Below are 12,622 nucleotides of genomic sequence, written 5' to 3'. Positions count from 1 at the left end.
GTTCGATGCTTACCTTTTGAAGCATTGTCCATTTGTCTGGTTGATTGCTGCACCTGACAGAGGTCAATTGTTATTGAAAGACTAAAAAATCAAGAACTGTTTGGGAAATCTGTCATATTTTGTCCTCCTCATCTATTCAAAAAGAAACAGACCATGCAATGTAGAAGAGCAGGCAACAGATTTAAACACTTTCAATATTCCTTCTGTGAATCAATTCTAAATTTGTTTCATAATGTTCCTTCGAAGTGCCCCAAGTAGCTTTACGACTTGAAAGATAATATGTTTTCAAAGCAACATGGAAATAATTTGGTTAAATGTCATCCATCCCACCCCTTCATTTGCATAAATTCAAAGCGAGTGTTTACGTTTAATAATGTATTATTGTATGAAATATATTAATCGCCAAGAGATAAAAAAAACTACATTGGAATTACTTTTAAGGTTTTTTTCACATTTTTGAAATAAAACTTTCTGTTTAGTCTTTAACAAAACAGATAGAACACAATTAAACCATGGCTTTATGGATGATTCGAAAAGAATCACCAACAATATCAAAAACAATGATTTGTGTTTATGTAGTGATGTAAATATAATAGACCATCTCAAGGTGATTTACAAGACCGTTTGAAAGTAATAGGGATATTAAGGCTGATGTCCAGAAGGTTGGTCAAAGATGTAGCATCTTAAAGGATGCTAGAGAGAACATAAGGCAGAAGGTTTTAGGATGTTAGTTGTGGAATTTAGTGCCTTGCTGGATGAAGGATTGGACAACCATTATTGCAACTGCTGCATGTTCTATATATCTGATCTCACTAATTTCTATATGTTAACCATGGTGATAGCCTCAGGATTATGACCTGAGCCTCATATAAACTGACTTGGGTGAAATAAAGTCAAGGACTTAAACGAGTGGCTTAACTGTTGGTGTAAAAGAATTGAGTTACAGTTCAAGGGACACTACCACCAGTATTGGGAAGAAAGGGATGAAGGAGGTTAGGTGGTTTGGCTATTTAAACTTTCCATAATGTCCAGGGATATTAGTCTAAGTGGGTAAGCCATGGGAAATGCAGGGTTAAGGAAATAGGATGGGGGCACGGGATCTGGGTCGGATGTTCTTCAGAGGGTTGGTATGGACTTGATGGGCTCAATGGCCTGCTCTTTTCTGTAGAGATTCTATAATTCCCTTCATGCAGGTTTCACCTGAACTTTGATGGGACTAGCATCCTTATGTAACATACACTAAAGACGATAGAGTGAGCTTTAAACTAATTAAAGTCATAGAGTTTACAGCATGGAAACAGATCCTTCAGTTCAACCTGTCCATGCCGACCAGATTCCCAACCCAATCTAGTCCCACTTGACAGCACCTGGCCCATATCCCTCCAAACCCTTCCTATTCATATACCCATCCAGATGCCTTTCAAATGTTGCAATTGTACTAGCCTCCACCACTTCCTCTGGCAACTCATTCCATACACGTACCACCCTCTGTGTGAAAAAGTTGCCCCTTAGGTTTCTTTTATATCTTTCTCCTCTCACCCTAAACCTATGTCCTCTAGTTCTTCTAGGTGTGAGGAATGCAGACAAACTAGAATTTTAATTGGGTATGAATATTTGTAGGAATGGATTTACCAATATAATTTACCTGTGAAGCATACCAAGAATAATACTTGAAATACAACTCTAGGAGAAGATTACAGGTCACTTATTCAACCTTGTAAAATATAATTTGAAAACTTCAATGAGGAAACTCAGAGAGAGATATCAACATGTCCAAAGAACTTCCCAAACAATTACTGTAAGCAGAAATCCCTGGATTAATTCTGGAAGTAGTTTCCAACTAAGAACCAAAATGAGAGTCATTCAGACTCATTCTAATTGGGTGAGTTGGTGGAATGACACTCCTCATCAAAATTACCTTCTGATTTGAAGGCACCTATTCTGCTTTGTTCGATGCTTACCTTTTGAAGCATTGTCCATTTGTCTGGTTGATTGCTGCACCTGACAGAGGTCAATTGTTATTGAAAGACTAAAAAATCAAGAACTGTTTGGGAAATCTGTCATATTTTGTCCTCCTCATCTATTCAAAAAGAAACAGACCATGCAATGTAGAAGAGCAGGCAACAGATTTAAACACTTTCAATATTCCTTCTGTGAATCAATTCTAAATTTGTTTCATAATGTTCCTTCGAAGTGCCCCAAGTAGCTTTACGACTTGAAAGATAATATGTTTTCAAAGCAACATGGAAATAATTTGGTTAAATGTCATCCATCCCACCCCTTCATTTGCATAAATTCAAAGCGAGTGTTTACGTTTAATAATGTATTATTGTATGAAATATATTAATCGCCAAGAGATAAAAAAAACTACATTGGAATTACTTTTAAGGTTTTTTTCACATTTTTGAAATAAAACTTTCTGTTTAGTCTTTAACAAAACAGATAGAACACAATTAAACCATGGCTTTATGGATGATTCGAAAAGAATCACCAACAATATCAAAAACAATGATTTGTGTTTATGTAGTGATGTAAATATAATAGACCATCTCAAGGTGATTTACAAGACCGTTTGAAAGTAATAGGGATATTAAGGCTGATGTCCAGAAGGTTGGTCAAAGATGTAGCATCTTAAAGGATGCTAGAGAGAACATAAGGCAGAAGGTTTTAGGATGTTAGTTGTGGAATTTAGTGCCTTGCTGGATGAAGGATTGGACAACCATTATTGCAACTGCTGCATGTTCTATATATCTGATCTCACTAATTTCTATATGTTAACCATGGTGATAGCCTCAGGATTATGACCTGAGCCTCATATAAACTGACTTGGGTGAAATAAAGTCAAGGACTTAAACGAGTGGCTTAACTGTTGGTGTAAAAGAATTGAGTTACAGTTCAAGGGACACTACCACCAGTATTGGGAAGAAAGGGATGAAGGAGGTTAGGTGGTTTGGCTATTTAAATTTTCCATAATGTCCAGGGATATTAGTCTAAGTGGGTAAGCCATGGGAAATGCAGGGTTAAGGAAATAGGATGGGGGCACGGGATCTGGGTCGGATGTTCTTCAGAGGGTTGGTATGGACTTGATGGGCTCAATGGCCTGCTCTTTTCTGTAGAGATTCTATAATTCCCTTCATGCAGGTTTCACCTGAACTTTGATGGGACTAGCATCCTTATGTAACATACACCAAAGACGATAGAGTGAGCTTTAAACTAATTAAAGTCATAGAGTTTACAGCATGGAAACAGATCCTTCAGTTCAACCTGTCCATGCCGACCAGATTCCCAACCCAATCTAGTCCCACTTGACAGCACCTGGCCCATATTCCTCCAAACCCTTCCTATTCATATACCCATCCAGATGCCTTTCAAATGTTGCAATTGTACTAGCCTCCACCACTTCCTCTGGCAACTCATTCCATACACGTACCACCCTCTGTGTGAAAAAGTTGCCCCTTAGGTTTCTTTTATATCTTTCTCCTCTCACCCTAAACCTATGTCCTCTAGTTCTTCTTCACTATCCTATCTACCTGCAACTCCACTTTCAAGGAACTATGAAACTGCACTGTAGGTTTTTTTTTTGTTTAGCAACACTCCCTAAGACCTTACCATTAGTATAAATCCTGCTAAGATTTGCTTTCCCAAAATGCAGCATCTCACATTTATCTAAATTAAACTCCATTTGCCACTTCTCAGCCCATTGGCCAATCTGATCAAGATCCCGTTGTAATCTATCCTGTCTATACCTGACATATGCTTCCTTCTTCTTCTCAACCAAACCCTCAAAGATAACCTTCTTTGTTGTCCACTACATCTCCAATTTTGGTGTCATCTGCAAATTTACTAAGTATACCTCCTTTGCTCACATCCGTATCATTTATATAAATGACGAAAAGTAGAGGGCCTAGCACTGATCCTTGTGGTCACAGGCCTCCAGTCTGAAAAACAACCTGCCACCACCACCCTCTGTCTTCTACCTATGAGCCAGTTCTGTATCCAAATGGCTAGTTATCCCTGTATTCCATGAGATCTAACCTTGCTCACCAGTCTCCCATGGGGAACTTTGTCGAACACGTGACTGAGGTCCATACAAATCACATCTACCACTCTGCCCTCATCAATCCCCTTTGTTGCTTCTTCAAAAAACTCAATCAAATTTGTGAGACATGATTTCCCACACACAAAGGCATGTTGACTATCCCTAATCAGTCCTTGCCTTTCCAAATACATGAACATCCTGTCCCTCAGGATTCCCTCCAACAACTTGCCCACCACCAACATCAGGCTCACTGGTCTATCGTTCCCTGGCTTGTCTTTACCACTTTTCTTAAACAGTGGCACCACGTTATCCAACCTCCAGTCTTCCAGCAACTCACCTGTGACTATCAATGATACAAATATCTCAGTAAGAGGCCCAGCAATCACTTCCCTACCTTGCCACAGAGTTCTTGCGTACACCTGATTAGGTCCTGGGGATCCACTTTTACGCATTTCAAGACATCCAGCACTTCATCCTCTGGAATATGGACATTTTTCAAGGTGTTACCATCTATTTCCCTACATTCTTTATCTTCCATGCCTTTTTCCACAGTAAATACTGATGCAAAATACTCATTTAGTATCTCACCCATCTCCTGTAGTTCCACAGAACAGCCGCCTTGCCGATCTTTGAGGGGCCCTATCCTCTCCCGAGCTACCCTTTGACCTTAATGTATTTGTAAAAACCCTTTGGATTCTCCTTAGCTCTATTTGCCAAAGCTATCTCATGTTGCATTTTTGCCCTCCTGATGTCGCTCTTAAGTATACTCCTACTTTCTTTATACTCTTCTAAGGATTCACTCGATCTATCCTGTCTATACCTGACATATGCTTCCTTCTTCTTCTTAACCAAACCCTCAATTTCTTTAGTCGTCCAGCATTCCCTTTCACCCTGACAGGAATATACTTTCTCTGGACTCTCATTATCTCATTTCTGAAGGCTTCCCATTTTCCAACCATCCCTTTACTTGCGAACATCTGCCCCAATCAGCTTTTGAAAGTTATTGCCTAATACGGTCAAAATTGGCCTTTCTCCAATTTAGAACTTCAACTTTTAGATTTGGTCTATCCTTTTCCATCACGATTTCAAAAGTAATAGAATTATGGTTGTTGGCCCCAATGTGCTCCCCCACTGACACCTCAGTCACCTGCCCTGCCTTATTTCCCCAAGAAAAGGTCAGGTTTTGTACCTTCTCTAGTAGTTACATCCACATACTGACTCAGAAAAGTTTTCTAGTACACACTTAACAAATTCCTCTCCATCTAAACCTTTAACACTATGGCAGTCACAATCTATGTTTGGAAAGTTAAAAGCCCCTACCATAACCATCCTAATATTCTTACAGACAACTGAGATCTCCTTTCAAATTTGTTTCTCAATTTCCCTCTATTAGGGGGTCTACAATACAATCCTAATAAGATGGTCATCCCTTTTTTATTTCTCAGTTCCACCCAAATAATCACCTGATGTTAGAGGTGGCCAAAAGAAAGAATTTATCAAGTATACTCCAAGTAGTTTCCTCAAATAATATGTTGTGGATGCATCAAGAGATCAAACTAGTTACTATATCTAGTAACTATAAGGAGACATATTTAATAAATTATCCCATAGTAAAAGATCCCCTATGACCAGTAACCATAGTATGGTTGAATTATCATATAGATTGATAATGAGGTTGAGAAACGGGTTGGAAACAACTATGCAAAACATAAATAAGGATAATTGCATGTACATGACAGCAGAGGTGACTGGAGTGGACTTGGATAGGTGTTAGCAGAAAATGTGCTTGATTACGTTTGGACATGTAAGAAAACAATTCATGACTTGCAGCAAAGATATATTGAATTGGGGAAGAAGGATTTGAGGAGGGTGATGACCTGATCATTGTTACTGAGGAAATTCAGGACACTATCAAATTGGAAGAGAAAACATATGATGTGGCAAAGAGCAGTGGGAAATCAAACAATTGGGAAAGATTTAAAAGCCAACTATGGATGACCAAAGTAACAGCAGCGAGAAAGTAAACTGATTAGATTACTTACAGTGTGGAAACAGGCCCTTTGGCCCAACAAGTCCACACCAACCCGCCGAAGCGCAACCAACCCATACCCCTACATTTACCCCTTACCTAACACTATGGGCAATTTAGTATGGCCAATTCACCTGACCTGCACATCTTTGGACTGTGGCAGGAAACCGGAGGAAACCCACGCAGACATGGGGAGAGCGTGCAAACTCCACACAGTGAGTCGCCTGAGGCGGGAATTGAACCCGGGTCTCTGGCGCTGTGAGGCAGCAGCGCTAACCACTGTGCCACCGTGTCTATGAAGGCAAACTAGCACGCTACATAGAAACAGATGGTAAGATGGTGAGAGCTCCTTTGAAAATATATTTAAAACAAGGAAGACAGAGGCAGCAAAAAGGGGCCTTAGAGAACGAGGCGAGGGAAATAATAAGGGAAGGTAGGAAATGGCAGAAGAGTTGAATCAGTCCTCATCAATGAGGACATAGCCCCAAAATACAAAATAATCAAGGGGTTAAAGAGGGGCCAAAGAGAAAATAAACACAACAACTATCACTGGGGGAAAATTTATCAGGGAAACAAATGGAAGCAAAGGCTGACAAGTCACGTGGACCTGATGGATTGTATCCTTAGATTTTAAAGGAAATAGCTCCAAAGATAATGGTTATATTTTTGGTATCTTCCACTGACTTTTAGATTCTGGAAAAGTGCAAGCTGATTGGAAGGCTGCCAAAGCAACATCCTTATTTAAAAAGGGAAAGCAATAAAAAACAGGTAAATTAAGGCTAGTGAGCTTAACTCGTGTCTATGAGATGGCTTTTTTGGAGCAGTTTGTGGTGGAGCCCACAAGGGAAGAGGCAATTCAGGATTTAGTGCTATGCAATGAGACAGGCTTAATATGGGAGCTTTTGGTGAAGGAACACGAAGGAGGCAGTGACCCGCAGCTTGAGGGAGAGAAGATGGAATCAGATGTAACTATATTAAAATTGAATAAAGGAATTACAGAGGCATGAGGAAGGAGCTGACCAAAATTGACTGGGTGAGGAGCCAAGCAGAAAGGACAGTGGAACAGCAATGGCAGGAGTTTCTGGGAGTAATACAGGAGACACAGCAAAAATTCATCCACAAAAAAAAGAAGCATACCAAAAGGAGGAAGAGGTAACCATGGCTGACCAGGGAAGTCAGGAACAGCATAGAGGCAAAAGAGAAAGCATATAATTTGGTGATAGGCAGTGGGAAGCCAGAGGACTGGGAAGCCTTCAAAGACCAACAGAGGACATCAAACCAAGAAATAAGGAGGGAGAACATTAAATATGAAGGTAATATAGCCAGTAATATTGAGAAGTTTGCAAGAGTATCTTTAGACATATAAAGGGCAAAGGTGAAGCAGAACTGGACATTGAGCTGCTGGAAAATGATGCTGGAGCACTGGTAATGGGGAACAAAGAAACAGCTGAGGAACTGAATGAGTATTTTGTGTCAGTCTTCATGGTGGAAGACATGAGTAATGTCCCAAAAATTCAAGAGATTTTGGGGTCAGAAATGAGTAAGATGGTCATCACCAAGGTGAAGGTGCTAGAAAAACTGAAAGGTTTGAAAGTGGACAAATCACCTGGACCAGATAGGCTACACCCTAGAGTTCTGAAAGAGATATCTGAAGAGATAGTGGAGGCTTTAGTAGTGATCTTTCTGGTATCACTGGAGTCAGGGAAGGTCCCAAATGTCTGGAAAATTGCTAATGTTACCCCCTGATTAAGAAGGAAGTAAGGCAAAAGACGGGAAATTATAAGCTGATTACCCTGATCTGAGTCATTGGTAAAATTTTGGAGCCCATTGTGAAAGATGAGATTTCTGAATACTTGGAAGTACATGGTAAAATAAAGCAATGTCAGCATGGTTTCATCAAGGGGAGGTCATGCCTGATAAGTCTGTTAGAATTCTTTCAGGAGGTAACAAACAGGTTAGACCAGGGAAAGCCAATGGATGTTATCTATTTTGACTTCCAAAAGGACATTGATAAGATGCCACACAGGAGGCTGCTGAGTAAGATAAGGGCCCATGATGTTAGAGGCCAGTACTAACATAAATAGAAGTTTGGCTGTCTGGCAGAAAGCAGAGAGTTGGGATAAAAGGGACTTCTTAAGGATAAAAGATGGTGACTAGTGTTGTTCTACAAGGGTCAGTGTTGGGACCACAACTTTTAATTTCATACATTAATGATCTGGGTGAAGGAACTGAGGGCATTCTGGCTCAGGTTGTAGATGATGCTAAGATAGGTGGAGGGGCAGATAATATTGAGGAGACAGGGAGGCTGAAGAAAGACTTACACAGGTTATGAGAGTGGGATAAGAAGTGGCAGATGAAATACAATGTGGAAAAGTGTGAGGTCATGCACTTTGGCAAGAAGAATAGAGGCATGGACTATTTTCTATCTGGGGAGAAAATTCATAACTCTGGACTACAAAGGGGCTTGGGAGTCATTGTTCAGTATTCCCTTAAGGTAAACTTGCAGGTTGAGTTGGTAATTAGGAAGGTAAATACAACGTTGTCATTCAACTCACAAGGATGAGAACACAAAAGCAGCAAGGTACTTCTAAGGCTTTATATGGACACATTTAGAGTATTGTGAGCAATTTTGGGCTCCGGGCCTCAGGGAGGATATATTGGCCCTGGAGCAGGTCCAGAGGGAGATTCATGCAAATGATCCTGGGAATGACAGGCTTAAAATATGAGGAACATTTGAGGACTCCGGGACTATACCCGATGGAGTTTAGAAGGATGAGGGGGATTTGATTGAAATGTACAGAATACTAAAAGGCCTGGACAGAGGGGATGTTGGGAAGATGTTTCAACTGGCAGGAGAGATGAGGACAGTGGGCACAGTCTGAGAATAAAGGGAAGGCCCTTTTAGAACAGAGATAAGGAGAAACCTCTTCAGCCAGAGAGTGGTGGATCTGTGGAATTCATTGCCACAGAAGGTAATGGGCACCAGGTCATTGAATATATTTAAGATTGAGATTGATAAGTTCATGATTACCAAGGGGATCAAGGGTGATGAGGGAAAAGTGGAAAATGGGATTGAAAAATCTATCAGCTTTGATTGAATGGTGGAGCAAACGTGATGAGCTGAATGGCCTGATTTCTTGTCCTATGGTCTTATGGTCTTATTAACTTCTGTTGTTGGGATTAGATTAGAGGAGGAATATCAGAAGCATGGGTAGTAGATGCTATTGACTGAATGGCCTACTACGATTTCTATACCTTGCAGCTATCATTTTCTTTCCCTCTTACTGCAGTGACTTTAAACATCCTCCCTATTTCACCAATAAACTGGGTTTTGAATAGTCCATGGGAAAATATAACATGAGCCTCAGACCCATTCACCCACAATGGAGTCAGAAACCCTAAAGAAAAATAATACTGAATCATTCTCCTTGGAATTGGTCAAATCTACCATCTGAATATTTTCTGTTTCAACCATTGGAAAAGCAGGTGGGTGTTTGACCCATTGAGCTGCTCTGCTATCTAATTAGATCATGGATGATCATCTGCATCATTTGCCACTTTCCGTTCACAGCTCATTTCCGTTTATGTTAGATGTCTCCAGAAATCGATTGCTGTCTTGAACATGCTCAATGATTGACCTTGCACTGTATTCTGTGGTAAAGAATACTAAAAATTCACCACCTTCTAAACAAAACGGTTCATAGATTCCTCCTCACCTCACCAGTAAACAGCCAAGCCCATTTCCAAGACAATGGTTATCGAATATATGGGAAAATATGTTACCTGTATCCACTCTGTGATCCCTATAAGAATTTCATAAATTTCATTGAAGTCACCTTGCATTCTTCAAAATTCTAGGCAATAAAGGCCCAGTTTACTCTATCAATTCCTGAACCCACTACAAAGACAAGGTGGGAAGAAGGGGGTTCACTTGAATGGCAATTTCATGAGATTTGTATTTTTGAACACCAAACTAATAGAGTTTCATAGACTCCCTACAGTGTGGAAACAGGCCCTTCAATCCAAACAGTCCACACCAACCCTCTGAAGACCCAGACCCATTCCCTTACCCTATTATTCCGTATTTACTCCTGAGTAATGCACCTAATGTACACATCCCTGAACACTATCGGCAATTTAGCATGGCCAATTTACCTAACCTTTTGATTTTGAGAGGAAACCGGAGCACCCAGAGGAAACCCATGCAGGCACGGGGAGAACGTGCAAATGCCACACAGACATCGCCCAAGGTTGGAATTTAACCCAGGTCCCTGGCACTGTGAGGCAGCAGTGCTAACCACTGAGCCATCATGCCACCCTAATGTTCTTGGGGCATGGGTTCAAATCCCACCACGACAGATGTTGGAATTCGAATTCAACAAAAATCTGCAATGTAAAGTTCACCTAAGGTAAACCATGTTACCAAAGTCAACTGTTATAAAAACTATCTGGTTCTGTAATGTCCTACAACATTGGAAATCTGCCATACTTTCCTGGTCTGGCACATGACTTGAGACTCACAGCAATGCAGTTGACTCTCAACTATCCTCTGGTCAACTAAAGAAAGGCAACAAATGCTGGCCAAGCAAGCAACACTCCAAACACACGAATAGTACTTTTTAAGAAACTCCTGAAGCCTCTTCAATATATTTAAGTATGACTGCACTTGCCATAGACTCGTAGAGCACGGAAACGGATCCTTTGGTCCATTTGGTCTGTTTCAACCAGATATTCCAAACTGATCTCATCCTCTCTGCCAGCATTTGGCCCAAATCCCTCTCAACTTTCCGATTCATGTACCCACCCAGATGCCTTTTAAATGCTGTTATTGTACCAGGCTCCACCACTTTCTCTGGCATTCCATACACACACTACCCTCTGTCTGAAAATGATGCCATTCATGTTCCTTTTCTAAATGTTTCCCCTTATCTTCAATCTATGCCCTCTCGTCTTAGACTCCCCCACCCTCGTAAAAGAGTTTGACTGCTTACCTTATCCGTGCCCCTCATGGTTTTATAAACTTCTTTCAGGTCACCCCTCAGCTTCCACTACTCCAGGGCAAAAATGCCCTAGTCTATTCGGTCTCACCTGCAGCTGAAACTTTCCAATCCTGGCAACATTTTTGTAGATCTTTTCTGCACCCTCTCAAGTTTAACAATATCCTTCCTATAGAATGGTGACCAGAATTGTATGCAGTATTCCAAATGTGGCTTCACCATTGTCCTGTACAGCTACAATATAACAGCCCAACTCTTATACTGAATATAGTCACCAATGAAGGAAAGCATGCCAAATGCCTTCTTCAATATCCTGTTTACCTGCAACTCCATTTTCAAGGAATTATTGTTATGGACCAAACCAAACACCCTCAAAATATACAAAGAATATAGTCGAGCGCCTAATTTTTTTTAAATTTTAAAATTAAGTGTATCCACCTGAATATGTGAGGGTCTCTATTTCTTCATCAAGACTTTATTTTTAAGATAGTAACATTCCAGGATACATTCAGCTTCTTCTGTTTCTTCCTCTTTCAATTGTAATTCAGCTTCTCTCTCTCTCTCTCTCTCTCTCTCATGCTCTCGCTCTCTCTCTGTCCCTGATATGGCTGACTCTCCATTTACAACTTAGTTTGGCTCTCCACCTAGGTCTGGAAATATTTGCCAGCGTGCTGCTGTCAGTTGTTAGATACTACCTGATCAGCGACAGACTCAAAATGGTGCTCATTGTCTCATAAATACAAAAGGGCAGCATCCGAGGAGCAGGAAAATCGACGTTTCAGGCAAAAGCCCTTCATCAGGAATAGAAACAGAGTGCCTGCATCGTTGTTTTTACCCTCATAAATACAAAAGGCAAATTCAATAAAACAGATTGTCTCACATGCAATTCCAGCAGCAGGAAGAGAACCCCAACTTTTTAGCTGTGGAAGAGAGAGGAATAAGAACTTCCACATCCAGCTTCATGACCCCAACAGCAAGCACAGAATGCTAAAACTAAAAGTCCTTCATCCGTGGGAGCTTGTCCCACCTATTCAGGCTGCTTCTCTTCTTCCAACTTAAAAAAACCCCAGGCCTCGCAAGCTATTTACTCTATTAAGACCATAAGAGACCATAAGACATAGGAGCGGAAGTAAGGCCATTCGGCCCATCGAGTCCACTCCGCCATTCAATCATGGCTGATGGGCATTTCAACTCCACTTACCCGCATTCTCCCCTTATTGGCATTCAGCAGGCTGTTCGGTACTTCTGCCTCAACTTTTCTTCATTAAAAAAGGAATCAAATGCATTACTTAAAACCACTTTATGTGTCACATTATGTACCTGAACCCCTAGGATTCTCTGTTTGGCAATTCTCCCCAGATCCCTCCCATTAACTATATAACTCCTGTCCTGGTTACCCTTACCAAAATACAATGTCTCATGTTTATCTAAACTAAACACCATCTGCCATTCCTCGGTCCATTGGCCCACCTAATCAAGGTCCTATTTTACTCTGAGATAATCTTCTTTACTGTCCACTATACCACTTATTTTGGTGTCACCAGCAAACTTCCCAAT

The sequence above is a fragment of the Chiloscyllium plagiosum genome, unplaced genomic scaffold (genome assembly GCF_037043375.1).
Source record: "Chiloscyllium plagiosum isolate Xiang-an unplaced genomic scaffold, Cpla_swu_hap1 HiC_scaffold_32, whole genome shotgun sequence".
Classification (NCBI taxonomy): Eukaryota; Metazoa; Chordata; class Chondrichthyes; order Orectolobiformes; family Hemiscylliidae; genus Chiloscyllium; species Chiloscyllium plagiosum.
This window is presented reverse-complemented; position numbering follows the sequence as displayed.